General features: G+C 37.3%; 1 long non-coding RNA gene across 1 annotated transcript; it reads right to left on the bottom strand.

Moving 5' to 3' along the window:
• Positions 1-636: 636 nt before the first annotated feature.
• Positions 637-2,106, bottom strand: LOC143863247 (uncharacterized). The gene is made up of 3 exons (XR_013240838.1): positions 1,708-2,106; positions 1,469-1,593; positions 637-1,232 (listed from the first exon to the last, which is right to left on the bottom strand). It is a non-coding gene; the product is annotated as an uncharacterized LOC143863247 (long non-coding RNA).
• Between the last annotated feature and the right edge of the window lie 7,619 nt (positions 2,107-9,725).

The following is a 9,725-nucleotide window of genomic DNA, read 5'->3' as shown; positions in this document are numbered from 1 at the left end:
AGGGTGCCCTTATTGGATCCATCAAGGTGCATTGATAATAGGACTGAAAGATGTAAAAGTAAAGGAATAATAATTTTTTGGTGATGGGTAGCCATCTTAATCTTCTTCATACTATCTAATCTCCCTTTTAGTTGCTGATCATGTTGGCTCTTCTTAATTCCTGTTGCATATGTCTATGCTCCTATCTCGTCTCTTGTGAGACCCAAGACCATATTTTTAATTTCCAACCTTTAGAATATTAAATGATGTTTTCTGTGTGCAATGAGTCGGGTTTTTCTACACTAGGAAAAGTGCACGTGCGTTGCACGTGTGACCCAAGACCTTAAGTATAATACCATTTTAAAAAAACATGAGAGTAAAAGTATATTATTCTTCAAATTTCATTTAACCCACAATGTACCTCTTCATTGCCATGTGCTTCTTACCATATTTCTCTCTGTATAGAAATGTTGAGGATGCAATATCATGGTTAAAAAACAACTGAGTTCAAGCATTACAATCATTATGATAGATAGATACATTCATAAGATGTTGCTACATTACAATCATTATGATAGATAGATACATTCACAAGATGTTGCTAAATTACAATCATTATGTTAGGTAGGAAACAACTTACAAAATTACGTAGGAGGAGATTATGAAGTGAAAATAACACAAATTTAAGACCAATGTCATTAGGAAAGTTTGGAAAGGGGAAATGGAAATTCAGCTAAGATTAGACGAGCAACATGGTGGATCTTCCCAATAAGTTTATTTCCTTGAAGCTAACTTGGAACCCATGAGAGAGGGAGATCCAAAACTCAAAATAGACAAAATATGGATCACTAAACCTACAGTTCTAGCAGATCAATTGTCTTGAGTCACATAATCAACAAGGTTGAGTCCACAACTTTACTTTAAGCTAGCAACATACAACAAATAACATAAACTGCCAGAGATAAGGGTTGATGAGACCAATGACAATATTCAGCACTACTCTTCATTTGATGTGGTTTGAGTATGGAAATAGCCATGCAGCCCTTGTTGTTTTTACCACAGATTTCGTGGGGACTTTTCAGTAATTCAATGTGGGAAGCGAAGTCGCTTCCTGTGTTCCACTTCCTGATGTCTGATCCCACCACTCTTTTATCACATTCTCAACAGCTTGTACAACCTCCTCCATTACAATCTGAGTCCTCTTTTTCCAATGTCAAATAGGTGAAAATGCTAGGGAGGCCTCCAATATCCACCTGTAAACAAAATTGCTGGTTTGTCAAGTGCAAAAAGATATTTTGTTTCCAATTACAAATACTCTGAATGATGGACAATATCATCATACTACTCTGAAATGTTATATTTAAAAACTGGACATTTTTCCAAAAATTAGATGAAGGAGATAAAGTATATGAAATGGTTTATAGCATCGCTCTTAATATTTACAACCACAAACCCTTAATATTTACAAACAAAAGATTGAAGTCATTACCCTTCGTGTCTCCAACTGCAGAATCCAAGTAAGTTCCTCCACCCGCTTTATCTATGACTGCAAAGAGGCAGCTATACATCACATGGGAAGGATTGAAGGGACCTCATTGCCATCATACACTCCAACTGACAAAATAAGCAAGTTATTAAATCACTAAAAAAAAATCAATGGGAGAGCTCAACAGAGAGATGTGCATTTCTGGAGGAAAAAAAGTAATTTCAAGACCAAGGTATTCTCACCTTGCAATCGGCAGCTATCCTGCAAAATGTTGGTTGCTGTCTTCAAAACAAACAGGGCCTTACTAATCATCCCATGATCAAACCGATATTCATCCGAAGATCCATAAAGCAACAACTCACCAAAGAAAATTAATAGCGAAGAGAAATCCAAACCACAACAATGCAATCCGACCCAACCACTAAAGCACCAAAATAGAAGAAAGCCATTCACATAAAGATTGAGGCTGAATGCTGTTGAAGTTGCATCCTGATATCGTTGACATTCTGAGACCAGATCATTTATGTTGCATTTAGCCTCCAAAAATTCCATCTCGTCCATCCCTCCTCCAGTGTTCCAATAGAAGAAAGATTTCTGTATAAACATAGCTGTAAATCGCTTCGACACTCTCTGTGACAGTAAGTTTCATCTCCTGGATTGAGTTTCCAATAACCAAGAAGGTTCTGATGATACGAAAGTAATAACCAAGTCTGATGATATCTTCTTTTTGATCTATTGTTGTTGTTGACACCACAACAATAACCAAGAAGAAAATCTAAACAATCTAAATAGAGTACCCTCTTTAATTAACAAAAAGGAAATAAACATAAGATCATGCTTGGTTGTTTAAAACACATTCTCTTGGTTTAGATAAAGAAATCTAAAAAATACACTTTATCTTAATATGTAGAGGCAAAATTATAATAGATCAAAATTTTACTTGAATGATTAAAATAAGATGTTGGTATTATTATTCATGACATTCTAAAGGAATATAAATGTCAGTAGACCGATTTCAGAGAGGCAAGTGTGTCCTTTGATAATCAACATGATCAGTCACAAACCTAATTATCCGGTTAAGAAAACTGAATTATACATTTAATTTAAACCGAACAAATATTGATCAGAACTGCTAATAAAATCCATTAAGAGCATATATTACCAGGAAAAAAAAGCAGACACCTATCTCCGTCAAGTCGCATCAAGTCAATTTAAAAAAGAAAACACCTACAATAAAATAGAAAAGTCAATATTTCGACAAATAAATTAGTAAAGTGAACAAATCTAAATCATAAATTTACTATTAAAATATTTGAAAGAAATAAGAAAACAGAGAATGGTGGGTTTTTTCCGTGAGAAGGAAATGAATCAAATGAACAAGAAAATTGGCATAGGGAATAGAGCAATAGCATATTTATATAACATTATTTTATTTTTTCATAGCAGAAAATATATTAAAATTATAGCAACAACATAAAATTTCAAACAGACCACTATGTGGATGTTTGTTAGCTAATCCAATAATAATTGAACAATTTGCACATAAACAAAGATGTTTGTGAAACCAAAGTCCAGTAGTCAATGTGATTGTAATTGCAATCTAAAAGAAACTTCTATTGCATGGAGTTCATACAAGGAACTGTTTTAAACATTCAAGCAGTTGCACACCTCGTCACATTCAACTACTATCTGAGCATGCCTGTGTGTGTATTAGTAGATAATCTGTTAGAAAATGCAGTCTCCAAGACAAATAAAGACATACCAAAACAAAGGGTTCGAAATTTTGTTTCCCATTTAGATAAGGTAAAGTCAGTACTCATAAAACGTATAAGAACTCTCTTCTCAATTCTATTTGCCAGATTTTGTGTAAATTTTTTTTCCTTTCAATGATTTAGAGGGAAATGATATGGTTAATTGGTTATGGCTTATTTGAAGGGATATCAAGGATTTCTCAGAATATAAATTGAACCACGCCAGTTGAAGTTATTTTTCCATATATAGCGAAACAATGGAAAAAATAGAAAATTATTGTAAAGTTTTCCCTGTGAAAAAATAACTTTTTTTGAAGTTTTTCCTCACTTTTCGCCCCATTGTTTTATTATTAAGCAGAGAGAACTCCACCTTCACTATCAAGTGCGGTAAAGGAAAAGATTGAAAAGAATTCTACCAAAATTGTTCCTCTGCCATACAAAAAAAAAAAAAAAAAAAAAACCCCATGTAACTAAATGATAGATAAGTTACAAAGTTGAATCAAGAATCGGCCAATTCAAGTCAACCGACCGACACCAGCTTTTAGAGACATTTGAGCGAGAAAGAGAGAAGCATTTCAATTCGGGACAAATGAAGTAAAATAGTATAAAATTCATAGCTCAGTTGAGAAATTAAAATTTAAAAATCGATAGGAGTAGTGCCTCATGGTTCATGCCCAAGAGTTTATGATGTACATAAAAAAAAAACCCACACATAGAGAGAAGGAGACAGGGAAAAACAATTTCCATACGATATAACCCATTCTAGGGAGAATTTACTCATACATCGACTGCTATACTGTTATTTACCACCCAATATTAACAAAAGATAGATGATCCAAGTGTCAAAAAAATGGATGGATCTTGCATTGATATTTATTCAAAAGACATACAGCTGAATAAAAAATCTAATTAGAAAATCTAAACCTAATCAGTTGATGGAATGGCTTTAAAAGAACAAACGATTGGTTCGTATGGCGGGTCCACCTTTGCGGGGTCCACAAAAAGCGACCAATCGTTGGTTTTATAAGCCACTTAAGCGCAGGGAGCTCCCTACGCAGCTGCGCAGGAACACTTTCCTCACAAATAAAACCATTTATATGAAGTTAATCGTAAGAATAAAAAACTTCCATTGATAATATTTATAAATCTCTAAGGAAAAAAAACTCTTGATAACCTTTTAAATCATCAATTAACGATAAGCAATTCATAACTATCATCTTCAGAATCATCCACAACAAGAGCAGAATATGGGTTGTTATGCAACAACTGTTGTTTACTGGGGCCTGGGGGAAGTGAGCAGATTTGTTAAATAGCCTTGGGTGATCTAGAAATATAAGAAATTCATTACTGCAAATCCAAAATAAATTAATCCAGGCATGATTATGTCTGGAATAAATGTGCTCTATTGGCCACTCATGTGTCCTAAGCACTGTCATGCATGGTAGCCTATGCTGAAATCACACCTAAACATATCATTATGCAAGAAGCCACATCACTTACAAAACAAGATGTAATTTTCTTTCACTAATGAACGATAAAAAGTACACATTGGAAAAAACTGTGTGAATCATAGATTTATAAACAAAATCCCCAAAACTAAAATTTCAGTGTAGAAGTTTCTACACAGCACCCATCTAGATCATACATTGATGCAAAGTAGGTCCTAATAGATCACTTATTAAATGTCAAAAATAATGTAAGTTATTTAATTCCAACCATAAAAATCGGTATGTTGGTGTGTTAGTCACCAAAAAGATATGTTAGGGCATTTTTCCACCATATCAAGTACCCTTATTTGATTTGATCTTACATTTTACATAGAGGAGAAATTGACAATGATTTTAAGCAAGAAACGTCAAATGCAGGCAACGACCAAAACTGCTCAAAATTTCAAAGAGACATTGTGAAGAGATAAAACACAAGTATTTATCAATGTTTTGCTTCTCACATGCATAAATCAAACCATCACTGAAATCAGGGCGGAGCTACATGTAGCAAAAGGTGGGCAGCTGCCCCTGTTGAGTTGGGCCAAACTCCTTAATAGGCCCAACTCAAATGGGCCCAGCCTTATGTATAAGCAGCCCCCCTTATGTATAACCTGCCCCCCTTATGTATAAATCCTGTCTCTGCCACTGACTGAAATCCAACTTTTCTATCATCATATCTTATGAATGTCCTACATTGGCTTTTAGGAGAGACAACAATCTATATCATCTCCCCCAACAAAATAACAAATTGGTTTAGGAGAGACAACAATCTATATCATTTCCCCTAACACAACAACAAATTGGTAACAGAGCTAAGGGAATTCTCTCCTTTTATCATTGTCAATTTCTCATCAACATTTATCATAGTAATGGGAGATGTGGTTCGTTCTTTGCCCATTTGATTGGTTGCAGCAATGAGACCAACCTGAACATGAAATTGGTCACTCACGTGTATTGTCATCAGGCCTATCGACGTCATCAATCAGATGGCGATATCCTGAAATCACTGCTCTAGATTTCACTTTGTCAATAATCATCAATTAATTAGTAGTACAAAATCAACACTTCATTAGCATATATGTCAGAGTTCTTAAGTCACTAATTCACCTTTTTTTTTCCTTAGAATAGTCTAATTATATAGGGTGCTTAGGATTCAGGTTCTATTTCGTTCAATAAACAAGTACCCGGTATTTTCAAAAAAAAAATAAAAAAAATAGTCTAGTTATACTCATGCAAAATTAAGGGGCTATGAGAAATGCTTAAAGTGCTTCCACTAACTTTGGCCATTGTAAAAAATTAAAGCAGAATATAAACAAGTCCTTTTATTGACAAATTATTGCTTAGTAGTGCATAAATCATCAACTTTTTGGTCTCACATTCTCAGAATTAATCTACAAAATTGTTGATCACCTGTAGCAATTAAAATACAAGAAAATAAAAAAATTGGCTTCATACCTCAACAGACCCATTATACATTAAAAAAACGCTGACCATCTGCGCTAGCAGCCTAGCAATATTGCAAGCTCTGTGTATAGTTCATATGAAGAATAGACAATGACTAAGAGAGACACCAATGCCACTGGACCAACTGCGACTTGACTCAATGACTCAAATATAGAATAAATAAAGATAGGAATGAAACCAAAATCTGTGTATAAAAAATGATATAATTCAATCAAGAAAAGAAAAGTGTAGCATATAAGGGAAACCAAATACACTGAAAGGAATAAAAGTGCAATATACTCAAATGAAAGCAAAAGACTCTTAGCATTTCCAGGAATTATAGTTCACAAATGAAATAATCACATATCTCCATGCAGAAATTCTCTTGAATATCCATCAACAAAGACAAAAATTGATCAAAGAAGACGGTGAAGAATAAATACAGAGAGAGAGAGAGAGAGAGATACCTACGGAACAGGCGCATACGGTGATTCCAACCATAAGATCGTCCTGCAAATACTACCTACGGAACAAGCGCCTACGGTGATTCCAACCATAAGATCGTCCTGCAAATACTCTCTCCACCTGTAGCTTTCCCAAAAAAAGAAAAGAAAAAGTACTCTCTCCACCTGTAGGTTCATGCTCTTGAGCTCTGGATGCCATCTGGAAGCAAAAGGATGGAAGAAGAAGACAACAAGGAATTAGAAGATTGAAATTCCACTTAGCAACCCAAGAGGGGGTGAATTGGGTTTCTTTTCAAATTTTAAGAATTTTGAAAACTTAGATTGCACTAGTTTTAGATTGAATAGGAAATCAAAAATAGTATTCAAAGCAATAGTGAAAACTTACCACACAAGAAGAGGTGAAGAGGCAAAGAAGCTTTGACACAAAGATTTTTATAGTGGTTCGGTCTTAGCTCAAGACCTACTCCACTCTTCTCAAGTTACTCTCCTTGAGGATTTCACTATCTTCTCCAAGGAACTTAAATACGGCGTTCCTTCCGCCTTGTACAAATCGAGCTCCACGCTCCAAGGGTCTTCTACGGCGCCCTTTGTGCCAAATACAAAGAAGATGAAATGAAAAGGCTTGCTTGCCTCTAGATAGGCTAATTTAAGGTAAAGCTCACTCACTCTCACAAGAACAAGATGAACAAATGAAGGTCCTAAGGTCTCTCAAGAATAATCTAAGGTAAATGGCACAAGAGAGAGATGGAGAGTGAAGATCTTCAAGAGAAGGAGAATAAATGGTTTTTAGTGCTCTTGAAATCTTTGTAAAATCCTTAGGTCAAAAGCCCAAGAGTCCCTAGGTTCATATATATAGGGAGGGCAAAGAAAACACAAAATTTCGCTTCCCAACGGTCGTCTCAGACTCCGGGCTCGGAGCTCCGAGCGACATATTTTTTTGAACCTGGAACAATTTTCGGAGCTCCGAGAATATTCTCAGAGTTCCGAGAAGCCTACGAACAACAGAATTTTCTTATATTTTTGCTGTTTTTGTTTGGGCTTTTGGAACTTTGATTTTTCAAGATAAATGGAATGTCATGAGGGTCCAACAATGTTGGGACACCACTATGAACATTCACAAACCCATTAAATTCTATCTAGGTTGATTTTAACTCTCCTTTGTGCCATAGACCTAGACTAAGCATTAAGGACCATTTACATTCTAAATTTACTTGGTCTTCAATCTTGTTGGCACCTTGTAGGGGCTTTGACATGTCTTCACTCAACTCCGTTGATGCTTGAGCCAAGCTTGATCTTTTAAGTTGATTTGCCATTTTTGTGCTTGAGTTCATTTGCCATTCTTGTGCTTGAGTTGATTTGCCATTTCTTGTGCTTGAGTTCACCCTTGTCATGCACTCTTGAGGATGGTACACTGTGAACATCATAACTTTGCCAATGGAAATTATTAGTGTATAAAACCTTTATAACAAATTGAGTTTGTTAATCATCAAAACAATTCAATAGGAGTACTTGTTGAACCCTTGGGCTAACAAAGATGGAAGGGGTTCTTTAGTCTGAAGAATTTGGATGTCGTATACACTTGACTTCACATTGTTGGGGATCCATTCAACGAAGTTCAGTTCTTGTTCAGCCATAGGCCCATAGCAGGGGTCATGCAGCCACATGTAGACACCCCATTTTGACAAGGCCCTAAAGTCCCCGAAATCGAATAAGAGCTTCAAAAAATTGAATAAAATTCCCAAATTCAGAGTTCCCCAGAATTAAATCTCAAGCCCCTAGGCCAAATTCCCTAATGTCATAAGATAGAGCCTTAACCTTAAGTTCTTAAGGAATTAGGCCCAAATGCGAGGAAGTCCTAGAATTTTTTGTTAACCCACAGTGTTCACCAACTGGTACGAATTTCCCCGCATCTTGTTAATATCCCTGAGAGTGTCGCTGCAATTTTTCAAAAGAAAATCATACTAGAAATGGAAGAAAAGACAAGCCGAGATAGTACGAGTATCAAAATGCAAAATAATGGATTTCTATTGGTAGAAAGGTGATTTGCCAACCTTAGAGGGGCAATTTTGGGATTCTGATTTTACTTAAGGTGTAAGCAATCCCAATTAGCCTTTGGATCGAATTAGAGGGTTAGGATCATCTGAAAAGAAGAAAATTTTTGCCCCGTTTTCTACCTGGACCCCCCTTTTTAAATTAAAAAGAGTAGTCATAAATCACTGTGGGGTTGTCCCTAGGCAGAAAAGGGGGTGGAATACATCATTTCCCTTTGAATATAAAGGATCGGCTAGGGTTTCTCAAAGGAGGAGGCTCATTTTTTTTGCAAGAAAAAAATCAAGAAGCAGAGAGAGGGAGGAGGAAGAGCCGCCGGCCGATCTTCACCCCACCACCAAGCCTCTTCCCAAACCGTACCCCATCTTCACCCAATCTCCATTGATTCTGGCAAATCCGCCGGAGCACCCTACGCCACCTCCATCTTCTCCGGCAAGCCTATCCCACCACCTCTGCACCTCCTCGCTCTTCTCCACCTCAGCCATTTTTCTCAAAACCCATTCTCGAAAACCCAATCCACCACCACCACCATCAAACCCCCTTTCTGCAACCCCCACCGACAGCCACCATCTCCACCCCAAACCCAAAACCGAAACCCATTTTTTCCACCATCCTCCACCACCAGCCGCCACTGACCACCCCAAACCCATTCGAAAACCCTCTCCCACCCTCATCTCCACCACCATCAGCCACCCACAGCCGCCACCTCCTCCTCCGTCTTTCCCTCTTTCTGCAACCTCCACCGCCAGCCACCATCTCCACTCCAAACCCAAAACCGAAACCCATTTCTGCATTTCAAAAATCCGGCGCCACCACCACCGTCCTCTACCTTCATCTCCACCACCATCAGCCACCCACAGCCGCCACCTCCTCTTCCATTTTTCCCTCTTTCTGCAACCTCCACCGCCAGCCACCATCTCCACCCCAAACCCAAAACCGAAACCCATTTTTTCCACCATCCTCCGCCACCAGCCGCCACTGACCACCCCAAACCCATTCGAAAACCCTCTCCCACCTTCATCTCCTCCAACCCTTACCTCCAAAATCGAAACCCATCTCCACCCAA

This window comes from Tasmannia lanceolata, unplaced genomic scaffold (genome assembly GCF_043159265.1).
Source record: "Tasmannia lanceolata isolate RefF3 unplaced genomic scaffold, GAP_Taslan_0.1 ptg000044l, whole genome shotgun sequence".
Classification (NCBI taxonomy): domain Eukaryota; kingdom Viridiplantae; phylum Streptophyta; class Magnoliopsida; order Canellales; family Winteraceae; genus Tasmannia; species Tasmannia lanceolata.
Note: the sequence above shows the minus strand (reverse complement) of the source record. Positions and strands in the feature narration are given on the sequence as shown.